The sequence below is a fragment of the Sorex araneus genome, chromosome 5 (assembly GCF_027595985.1).
Source record: "Sorex araneus isolate mSorAra2 chromosome 5, mSorAra2.pri, whole genome shotgun sequence".
In the NCBI taxonomy this organism is placed as follows: Eukaryota; Metazoa; Chordata; class Mammalia; order Eulipotyphla; family Soricidae; genus Sorex; species Sorex araneus.
In genome coordinates this window covers 163,636,356-163,648,999 of record NC_073306.1, presented here as the reverse complement: position 1 = coordinate 163,648,999, position 12,644 = coordinate 163,636,356, and positions in this window count along the sequence as shown.

Below are 12,644 nucleotides of genomic sequence, written 5' to 3'. Positions count from 1 at the left end.
TCAGATTTGAATGACAGACACAATAAGTTAATAAGAATGAATTTATTTTAGCAAATCCCAATTTTGTTTATTTTACTATCTGGAAAACCAAAAGGCTATGCCTAAAATTGTTTTCCTGAGAAGCACTTGCAAAGGCCATAATTATTCTGCCAGAAAGTTCTCTATCAAAGAGATTTTGTGTCATTGGTGCCCTAGAACAGATCACAAAATTTGCGTCTGAAACAGTCAAACAATAGCTAAGAGCAGAGGACAGGATGGAAAGAAGAGAGCAGAAGCAGGTGTGATGAAAATGAGAAGTCTGCCACATTTCTTTCATACCCAGCAGGATTGCAAGGTTGTTATGGCTCAGTGTACTCTTGTGTGTGTTCCCTTCTTTCTCCCTGTAGTATGGTCTATGAAGTCATTATCTACTGGTGACATGGTTAGGGAGTAAGTGAAAGAAGCAGCTAATTTGTCCTTTCCAAGTATAAAATACCAAACCAATAAGGAACAATACATGATTGATCCTCACAAGAACTAGGACCTGAAAATGACTAGAGATACCCAATGGGGTAATTTCCTTCCCCTCCAGTTCCAACAACTCTCTGTTGCTACCTTGCAAATGTCTGTTCTATTCTTAGCTTGCTTCTGTGCTGAGGAGGAAAAACACTTGGAATTATACTTCTCAGCCTCTTTTGTCAGCAAGATCTGGCTTAGATTCCACAAATAATAAGAGATGCTTTCATGAGAGAGAGAAAAAAATTGATGTGTACAGAAAGAGCAGCATGAATTTTGAAGAGCTTTTTTTAAGTTAGCACATAGAAATTACTGGTGCTGCACTCATCTGCAATAATGAAAGTGGATCCTTCAAATTCAGAAACTTCCTGATTTTGCCAAAGTAGCAATTCTGCCTGACATTTTCTCTCCCCTTTCTTTAGATTTTTTAGATCATGTGTTTTCTTGCATTAAATCATTTCCCTTTAAAAAAGGGGAAAAAAAGAAAAAAAATCATTTCCCTTTTTGTATTCTGCAGATATTTTGATGATCCCACTGTACCTAACTGTTACATCTCTGGGGTAAAAGGATTCTATTATATATGAGCAACAAGTAAGAAACAGACATTTTTTTGGTCAAAAAGGTGAAAAGTGGGGCCAGAGCGATAGCACAGCGGGTAGGGCGTTTGCCTTGCACACGGCCGACCCGGGTTCAATCCTCGGCATCCCATATGGTCCCCCAAGCACTGCCAGGAGTAATTCCTGAGTGCAAAGCCAGGAGTAACCCCTGAGCATCGCTGGGTGTGACCGAAAAAGCAAAAAAAAAAAAAAAAGGTGAAAAGTGACAGACTCTGCCTACCTGCTCATCAAACATCCTCCTGCTCTTCAGCTTGGAGCTAATCTTTATTTTCCAAGCATCATTACATTTCCAACACTCATGTGATTGCTTTCTGGTCACATTCATGTACTGGCTAAATGTTGGTGTCTAAATTATAAAATTTAAAATCCCAGAGAAATAGAAGAGGTGATAAGTGAGAAAGCTGGGTACTTAAACAGAAACCTCTGCTTCAAGGTTAAGAAGGAGATTTCCTTAATTCCTTTACTGCATTTCTTTACTCCAATCATTTTATTGTTGCCAAAGCAAAAGTTAGTTCATGATCAATAAACAATGAACTGAATGTGAAATTGGTTCCAGTTGAGACTGAATGATGAAAACTGTTATCATAGTTACTGTGCATTGCTCACACACTTAATTGTGCAAAGTAAAGAACTAGAGGTCGGTCAGTGATCTATTAAATACAAGAAAAACTGGGAAAGGAAAAATAGAGGTCAAGGACTCTGATTTCTTTATCTTTCTGACAGACTAGAAATTGAACCTGTACAAAACTGACATTACCACGACCCTCTGTCTCCAGTATCATTTCCTGCTTCCTAATGAAGACCAAGGATATGCTTTCTCCTTGCTTCCTTTAACTTCCTGTTTCTGTCCTATTCATACATACTGCAATATGAAAAATAAGGAATATTAACTCTGGTATACCTTTGTATGAGCTCAGTTCTATTGTGTTTTATTACTATTAGAAAATTCTTGTAATCTGAGTTTTTATGTTGTATAAGAAATATTGACAGTGTACAGTTAATCTGAAAAAGTTGAATTTTTTATTATTTTTTTATTTTTTATTGAGTCACCATGTGAAAAGTAACAACACTTTCAGGCTTAAGTCTCAGTCATACATTGATTAAACACCCATCCCTTCACCAGTGCACATGTTCCACCACCAAGAACTCTAGTATACTCCTATCCCACCCCCACCCCCCTTGCCTGTGTGGCTGATGATTTTCACTTTATTTTCTCTTTATTTTGATTACATTCAATATTTCAACAGAAAAGTCACTATTATTATTATTATAATAATTATAATTATAATAATAATAATTATTATTATTATTATTGCTTTTTGGGTCACACCTGGCTATGAACAGGAGTCACTCCTGGCTCTGCACTCAGGAATTACCCCTGGTGGTGCTCAGGGGACCATATGGGATGCTGGGAATCGAACCCAGGTCGGCTGCATGCATGGCAAATGCCCTACCCGCTGTGCTATCCCTCCAGCCTCATAAAACTCACTATTATTATTTGGAATTTTCCCAAAAAAAATCAGACCTGCTGAAAAGGCAACATTTGAACATTTGATCATTTCTGAGAATGAAGAGCAAATGAGGTTGTGTGGCCGCAATAGTGGCCACATGGTTTTGGATTTCTGTATTTTAGTATTTTAGTAACTAAGTCCAGAAAAATTTCTGCCAGAAATTGCATCAATGCAAGCTTGTACCACTGTTTAGTAGCCTCCGAGATGATGGGCGTTCAGCAACAGAGGGTCCGCACATGTGCGGCCTCTCGAGTCACATCTCAGTGGAGAGCAGCACCAGTAATGGCCCATCCCAAAATCTCCTGCGCATCCCGTCACTGCAAGTTTGTTCCTCTCTTTTGAGGGCCTTATAAGATGGCAGTCACCATGCTGCCACCAGGGAAAGGAAAATCTGAGAGAGAAAAAGTTGAAGTTTAATTAGTTAATATCTACTCTTTATAGGGGAAAAGTATGGTTGGACTACACTCAGCTGTGTTCAGGGTTTTCTCCTGGTTCTGTGCTCATGGATTACTCTTGGTGGTGTGCAGGGGACCATATATAGCACCTGGGACTGAATCCAGGTGAACCACATGCAAATGGGGGAAACTGACCCACTATATTTCCAGCTTCTAGCTTCTTTCTGGTTTTGTTTGGGGTTTGGGGGCTACACTCTCAATCTCAAGGGTCACTCCGAGTTGGGGATCATTCCCAGCATACTTAGCAGACAGCACAATGATCAAACTTGGCACTCCAGTATGCAGTTTGTGCCCCAGCCCTTTAATGTAACTCCCCCACCACAGCTTGTGTTAAAATGTTGGATTAGGGGCCAGAGAGATAGTACAGGCATGAAGTCACCTGTAATTTCATGCAGCCTGCCTGATTAGATCCCAGGCCCCTGGAGAATTACCAGGAAAGACCCCTGAACAAACAGCCAGGAAAAATGCTATGCACTGATGGGTGAGGAGTCCAATTAAAGAAACAATTCAAAAGCAAAAATAAAATAAGATAAGTGATCACTTTACTTAAATAACATGGAGTGGGTGGGAAAGGCGTTCTTTTCACACTGTTAAACTGCTTCCATTATACTAATGTTAGATATCATGCATGTTAACACTTAAACATAGTTTACTATTAGTGTTGTCACCACAAAGTTCATTATCATTTTATCAATGCTCGCTCCACATATTTAATATATAACTCATATATTGAACTTAATAACAGGCTCTTTCAATTTTAAATCAATAATAAATCTACTCTTTGCAAGTATTTTAAAAATTAATGTTAATTAGGCAATAAAAATCTGAGAGAAAATGATGCTTATTTTATTTTAATTAAAATATCTGAGAGAAGAGACAATTTCTGATCTGTTTTGTGTCTTTTTAATACCTTACACAGTTTTGAACTAAAGACTAGACACTTTATAAATGATTGGGTTGATAAATGATTGAATTTATTGACTCTGAACCAACCTGCTTTGGTAAGACTTTTGCTTATTTTCTAATCTTTTGTTCACATATTTAAACATTCATCTTACTTCAAATCATCTTTTCCAAACTCTGAGAAATGTGTGTTAATTTCCTAAGCCAGCATTTTCCAGAATGTGATGCATAAAATGACAAGTTCTACAAGATGTTTTATGAAAAAAAAATTACGGTCAATTAATTTGGGTTACAATAGATAGGATGTTTTGCTCTTGGAGACTGATGATAACGTGAAGAAATGAGGAGTTATGTGAACTTTAGTAATTAATTTTTTTTTCTTTTTGACACAGATTCTCAACCATTTTAAATAAATGAAATACCCCTCCCCTTTCCTGTTTCAATCTGTATCCTCACGTACACCCAAACATCTGCACTTTAATCACATTGCACATTTATTAGCACATTTTAATCTAAGATACAAAGGCATCTTTGAGCTCCCAGATTAAATCTTTTATGTAAGATATTTCCTTCCCTTAAATGATGTCACTGTTTCTAAAACGCCTTCTCACTGATTATGTGTGTCCACTTCAGCTTCATATTTTTTCTAATTTTTTCTGATGTTTCTGATGAATTTTCTGCTGTTGGCATCATCTATCTCATTTTTGCTGTTTTTAAATTTCTAGTTAATAGCGAGGTAGGAGACGCAAGGAAAATAGTATAGTCAGTAAGGTGCGTGCCTTTGCTTGTTACTGACCCGGGTTTGTCTTCAGTACCCACATGGTCTGCTTGAAGACTTCAGAAGTGATCCCTGAGCACAAATCCAGAAATGATTCCTGAGCATTGCTGGACTTGACCCAACAAAACAAAAAGAACATAACGAGGTTGTTTCTCATTCAAACTTCAGTTTTGCCCCCTATTTATCATGCTGAGAAATGGAACTTTTTAAATATCTAAGTTATTAGCCAGGATGTTGCTATAAATAAATATTATATTCTCTCTTACTCAGAAATGTTGTATACATCCTATCATTGTTATATCAGATTCCCTATCAAACTTAAACTGATTTTTTTTACTTTATTGTTTTTCCCTAGTCTGCATTTTTGTTATAATCGTATTATCCTTTGCATCATAAATGTATATTATGAAATAGCTTCAGTGAATTCTTTCTTTCTCTTCATCTTCATGAATTTCTAGATTCTTTACATTTTCCCTTACCAGATTGTTCAATTTTAAGATATATAGATTAAGTATTAAATTATAGACAATTATTTCTTTGAAGACCACCGGAACCTAGCTACAGCCATGCTCGAGCCCTTCCCTCTCCACACAATAGGACAGGCCTCACACAAGAAGGTACCGGTAGAGGAACACAGGTGTGTGTAATCCCAACAACATTCAGTACCCAGAGACTTAAAAGCAAGTTCTCAGAAGAGAGCGAAGCAGAGAGCCTCTTGCCCGCATGCCTGGCTGTCTTCCCGGGGCCCCTCGGAGAGGATGGGCTCCAGCTTCCCTCCCTGCCCTGAACGGAGCTCCTGGCAGCCGAAGACCACCGACCGGAACCTAGCTACAGCCATGCTTGAGGCCCCTCTCCACACGTTGGGACACTGCTCAAGAAATCGACGATTAATGGGATTTTGTGATTTGTGATTTATTTGAATGTATAAATTTATTTTTATGGATATGGATTTATTTTTCATTCATTAATTATAGTGAATACACTTATAAATTAAGTATGTTTTCACCCTGTATTTATGCAGCATAGATTTATTGACCCTTCATGAAATGTCATTCTTTATTTAGAAGTGAAACAAGACAGAAATGTCCCATATCCTCATATTCACAGTGCTTTTCAGCTTTTGTTAGAAAATAATCATATATTCATCTTTTTATTATAACAGACCTTTGTGCATCTCTTTCAAGTTCCAGATAAAATGCAAGCCATGAACAATGGCAAAGATTGATTAGCATTCATTTTATTAAGTCCTTAAGGAAATATTAGTCAAATTGTGCACAAATGAAGCATCTCCTGAATACCCATGGATCCAAAAAAAGTGATACCATTACCAAACTCTTTCCATTCTGCCCTTTATCTACTAATACACCAAAAAGCAAATTGTTAGTTTTTTGTCAATTTTCCACTTAGAAATTTAGCAGTATCATTGAAACATATGAAATTATAATTGAATGTTCTCCTACCACTTGAATTGCCCTTAATCTTATCTGGTTTGTATGTGATGTGTTTGTGTGTGTGTGTGTGTGTGTGTGTGTGTGTGTCTGCCTGTCTGTCCAAAGCATCATCTTTTAAGTTTCAATTAAAAATCATAACATATTCAGTCCCTGATGAACAGTTTCTTCTCTGGTCAACAGAGGGCTTTCATTTAAAAAATTTTCCACCCCAATAATTATCTAATGAAAATAAAGCTACATCAGACCACATAGTTAATGCTTGATATGCTTTAAATATATATATATCTTCATTTTACACATTTATATTTATTATTTGAAAAGTTCCCACTCATGTGTTTATAAGACAACTGCATATAAACAATTATCTCACTGAGTTAGCATTTATGGAACATTGCCTAGAGGCTGTTCCTACATTTTTAATTAAAAAAATGTGTGTATACATATGCATATGTATATATACATATACACATATATACATATATACATATATGTATATAATTGTAAAATATACATATATACATATATATGTATATCATTGTAAAAATAGATTTACATAATTATATTTAAAATAGTTTTTAAACGCCACGCAATTTGCACCAAATATAAAGAGAGGCGATATATGAGTACTATAAGCAAAGAGGGATTAATTTTAGCATTTGGGATTAATTTTATGATAATTTTAGGCATTTCTGTTTACAAAAACACTATGTTTTACTCACCTGCAAATACAAATGTCTGTGCATTCATTATTTGTGGTTTAATCTTCTCTTTTCTTTTGTTCAGCGATTAAGCAATGTAGAGAAGAATGACTACATTGCAGGTCCGTGCTTCAGAACATTATAAACATGAGAATATAATAAACAAGATAACTTTTCTATGATTAAGAATATAATTAACAAGATAACTTTTCTATGATTAAGATTTGTTAAGCCCTATTTAGTTTATAGATCAGTGAAGAATACAGCCTAATAGTACAATAATGAGATTGATGTGGTCTTCTGGGGAAAAAATATTGTTTCAGAAAAATGTACAGAAAAATAATGTCCCCCCCCCTGCTTCTGACACACATACACACACCCAGTGGAGCCAGTGGGGTGACTTGGGCCGTACCTAAGACTCATCACCAACGACTGGCTTTGTAACACCACTCTTGGAGCTGTTCTGGGGACCATTTGCTTCACTGGGGTCAGCCACATTCAAGATGAATGCCTTAGCTCCTGTACTATCTCTGGGGCCCGATTTAATTTAGAGGAATAAAAAAGAACGAGTTTATAGTTAATTGAATGTCTTTAGATTGATATGTAAAATATATATCAGTCAGATTTTCCTGGAATAATGATTTCTAATGTTGTACTGCATTTCACTGTATCACTGTCGTTCCATTGTTCATCAATTTGCTCGAGTGGGCACTACTAATGTCTCTATTGTGAGACTTGTTGTGACTGTTTTGGCATATCAAATATGTCATGGGTAGCTTGCCAGGCTCTGCTGGGTGGGCAAGATACTCTCAGTAGCTTGCCGGGCCCTCTGAGAGGGGTGGAGGAATTGAACCTGGGTCGGCTGTGTGCAAGGCAAACGTCCTACCTGCTGGGCTATTGCTCCAGACCTGTACTGCATTTAGAGAAAACGATTACAGTGGTTAAAAAAAAATGCGCTGTGAAGTGCAAACTCTCATAATGAAAACTGCTTAGTTAAGCTGGAAGAGGCAAGTAATATTATGCGACAATCATGGGACAAAATAAAAGCTACAAAACTGGGCCCTCAAAAATTTAAAAATCTACAGAGACAAAAAAATGTCTAGGAGATTTTTTTCACTAGTTTTTGAAATAAAGATGAGAAAATTAGTTATAGGAATTATAATCAATGGAAAGAACGGCAAAAAGTATCATGTATTACAAGGCACTGGTTGAACGCCTCAAAAAGAAAATATCCAACCCCATCAGAAAATGGGGTGATGAAATGAACAGAAAATTTCTAAAGAAGAAATCTGAATGGCCAAAAGACACATGAAAAATGCTCTTCATCACTAATCATCAGGGAGATGCAGATCAAAACAACATTGAGATACCATCTCACACCACAGCGACTGGCACATATTCAAAAGAAAGAAAGCAACTGGTGTTGGCTCAGAAATAGGGAGAAATGGACTCTCCTTCACTTCTCATTCGGTGGGCATACCGACTGGTTCAGCCCTTTTGGAAAGCAGTATGGATGCTTCTCAAAAAATTAGAAATTGAACTCCCATTTGACCCAGCAATACCACTTCTGGGAATATATTCTGGTAAAACAAAAAAGTATAGTCGAAATGACATCTGCACTTGTATGTTCACTGCAGCACTATTTACAATAGCCGGAATCTGGAAAAAACTTGAGTGCCTGAGAATAGATGACTGGTTAAAGAAACTTTGGTACATCTACACAATGGAATACTATGCAGCTGTTAGAAAAGATGAAGTCATAACATTTGCATATAAGTGGATCAACATGGAAAGTATCATGCTATCATGCTAAGTAAAATGAGTCAGAAAGAGAGGGACAGACATAGAAACATTACACTCATTTGTGGAATATAAAGCAACAGAATAGGAGACTAATACTCAAGAACAGAAGAGATAAATACCAGGAGGATTATTCCACAGCTTAAGAGCTGGCCTTGCATGCTGGGGGAGAAGGTAGCTCAGACAGAGAAGGGACCACCAAGTAAAGGGTGATGGGAGTGCTCATTCAGCATCGGAGATGAGGGCTGAAAGTAGACTATAGACCGTACATGATGGCCACTTAATATCTGTATTGCAAAACATGACACCCTAAAGGAGAAGAGAGCAAAAGGGAATGGCCTGCCACAGAGATGGGAAGGGTAGGGGGAGGGCAGGGTGGGGGTGGCGGGAGGGATGCTGGGACCATTGGTGGTGGAAAATGGGCACTGGTGGAGGGATGTACACTCGACCATTGTATGACTGAAGCACAACCACAAACGTGTGTAAGTCTGTAACTGTACCTCATGTTGATTCACTAATAAAAAAAATTTTTTAAAAGAATCATGTATTGCAAAGGGGATTCAATAAGTAACTTGATTATATTAGACTTAGAAAGTCAGTCATGGATAAAATGTACTTAGTAACATACCTAAACTATGTGGTGAATTTTAATCATATAATTACCATTCCCTGCAAGTACTGCACCACTTCATGACAGTATGTGTGTCAGTATAACACTATTTCCACACTGATAAGAAACTGAACCGTTCTCATGCTTTTTAAGGATCAAACTTGTCCTTTCCTTTTTGTTTATGTGTGTGTATAAATTGAAAGGAGATGTCTCTCTTGTCTTCTAGTTTATGTGAGATTTATGTCAGGTAGTGTTTTTCAACCTTTTTTCTATGTGCTCCATTACTTTGTTTAATTTCTGTGATATTCTGTCCTTCCAGTTGGCCTCAGGAGTTATAATGTAGCCCCACGGTCACATGATTTTCACTAGATGATGCTGTGGAATATGCCAGGGATCCACGGGAGGCCATATGGTTGATAAACAATGATGTAAAGAATGTTAACCTATTTTTCCAAAATATTCGGAAATATTCTCAAATCAATCATTAACATATCACATCCTATGACCACTGTCTCTCCAGTACATGTCATTATTATAATTTCCCCTGGTTTGCATATTACAATTGGATATTGCATTGTAACTCTGGCTTTTATTTCCATATAATTCCACATACTGTTTATTTATTTGGTTTCAGGGCCATACCTGGCTGTGTCGAATACTCTCTCTAGTTCTGTATCCAGGGATCACTCCTGGTCATACTTGGGGAACCATATGTGAATCTAGGAATCAAACTCCGGTTGACCGTGTACAAAGCAAGTGCCCAGCACTCTTTAATTTCCCTCTGTCCTCCTTGAACTTCATCAGCTTTTTACTGAATGATTGTTTTGTTTTGTTTTGTTTGGGGACCACACCCAGAGATGTTCAGGAATTACTCCTGGCTTTGCACTCAAGAATCACCTAAGGTGGTGCTTAGGGAATTATAAGGGATGCTGAAGAAAAATCTTGGTAGACTGTGTGCAAGGCAAGTCCTCTACCCCACTGTATTATCTCTTACTCCACTGTTGTTTTTGCTTGTTTGTTTTGTTCCTTTGGGGCCACACATGGAAGTGCTTATGGTTTATGCCTGGCTCTGTATTCAGATATTATTCCTGGGTGTGTTCCATGTACAATATGTGATAAAGGGAGTGGAGTCCCTCTGGTGCTTTAATAAATATTTTATTTATATTTTATCATCACAAAAATTATCCAGAAAAAAATGAGACATCACAATATAAATCAGTTTGTGTTCATGAAATTTCTCTTCTCTTGGTAGACAAAAAAAAAGTCTAAAATACTGGATGACTAAAGGAATTGTTCAAAGATAGAGTTGGTATAGTACTTTGCTTTAGATATTAGTTCTTGGGCTAGGTCCTCCTGAGATCATGATATTTGAGCAGGGAATTGAATGATGAGAAGAACAATAAAAATATAGCAGATCTGAGATAAAAATAAGTTTAGTGTGATTTATGAGCAGCAACAGAAGTAGTGTAGCATAGTGATAATCAAAGAAAAATTATGATAGAAGGTAAGTTTAAAAAAAGGTAGTCGTGTTTATCTAACAAAAAATGAACACCTTGCACCCATCCAGTCTTGTTACTGTAGAAAAATCTAGACTCAGTGTCTTCTTATAATAATTTTTTGCAGAAGAAGTAAATATGCAAAATTGTCATTCTTTTTCTTGGTGTCATTCTTTTTCTGTGTATTTTCTTCCCACTTAACAGCATTCATTGTTCTATATGTCTCCATTCCTATCTTTCTTTTTTTTTAATTTTTTTAAAAAATTGTATTGAATCACCGTGAGATAGTTACAAGCTTTCATGTTTGGGTTACAATCTCATAATGATCAAACACCCATCCCTCCACCAGTGCACATTCCCCACCACCAATATCCTGGGTATACCCCCCCATTTCCCACCCTTCCCCTGCCTCTACGGCACACATCTCTATTTCATCTGCCTTCTCCCCTCCGCTCATGAAGCAGTCTTCCAGCTATGGGGCAATCCCCCTGGCCCTTGAATCTACTGTCTTTGGGTCTCATCCTCTTGTGATGTTATTCTATACTCCACAAATGAATGCAGTCCCTCTATATCTGTCCCTCTCTTCCATTCCTATATTTCTACATAGCTTTTGCTTGCACTCTGTAACAAAACTGCAGTGGAACAAAGCATATCAATATTCCCACAGATGAGAAAATATGTGTAGTTTATAGACTTCTTTAGGATATGTAACTATTAATGTGATAGAAATATAAATAAATTGAAGCCTGAAATGTAAAAGCAATGAACATTGAAAGGTTTCTTTTGTGAAATATTGTCTATACAATTTTGTGAAGTAGTCACCATGCAGTTGTAAATATACTTGAAAGTAAGTTGATTGTGCTGATGACAATGACAGTACTTCAGAGTTCTCTAGTAAAAAATGTTCCTGAATCTTTTCGGTTTTATTTTCGAGAACTCTTAGAGATTTTTCCATAAGACTGTGTAGTTGCATATTAACATGCACATTTATAGATCATAAGACTCCTTAGAGAGAGAGCAAGAAAAAATGATTGACTTAGTCAATTTGTTATATATTTGAAATTTTCAGGGTTTTTGTCTCTGTTTTGTTTAATACCCTAGAAATGCCAGATACTTGTATAATCGCATATGAAACACAAAGAGGAAACATTTCTATAAGTTGTGAGCAGAAAATGTCGACAAAATTTTGAGTGAATAAATAGCGCTTTAGATTAAAGAAAGATAACGAACTCTACACTTATGCAAGTACTAGTCTTATTAAAATATTAAATCATAGCAAGTCACTATTTTTTATGATTTTTTTATATTTTTGATTTGCTTTGGTGCTGGTGCACCCAGTTGGTGCTCAGGGCCCTTCATTGCCATTCTCAACTAACCAGACCAGGGGTTCAATTTGAGATCTCCAGGGCATGGTTCTATTCCCATCCTATGGTGCCAAAGATTACCTGGACCACCTGGGTAATGTACTGTATGATACTCAGAAGATTGTGTGGTAGTGGGGATTGAACTGAGCATATTAACCCCTGCACATTCTCTTTATGCTATATTTTTATGTGTCATATAGTTCCTTTTAAAGTATACAGGAACTGACTCAAGCTAATGCAAGTCTGAACGTTTTTAAATCCATCAAAATAATAAATCTGAAATCATATTTATATGTGAAATAATTTTATTGCTGTTACATATAATAATTTTCACCATTATATGTTTTTTAAAGTCCACAGTTTGGTTGATCTCCAACCACCCCAGGACTGATCCCTGAGCACCCCGGGTGTGCACTCCTTCAAAAACTCCTATTTTAAAATAGGAGTTGAAAGTTTTTATTTTAAA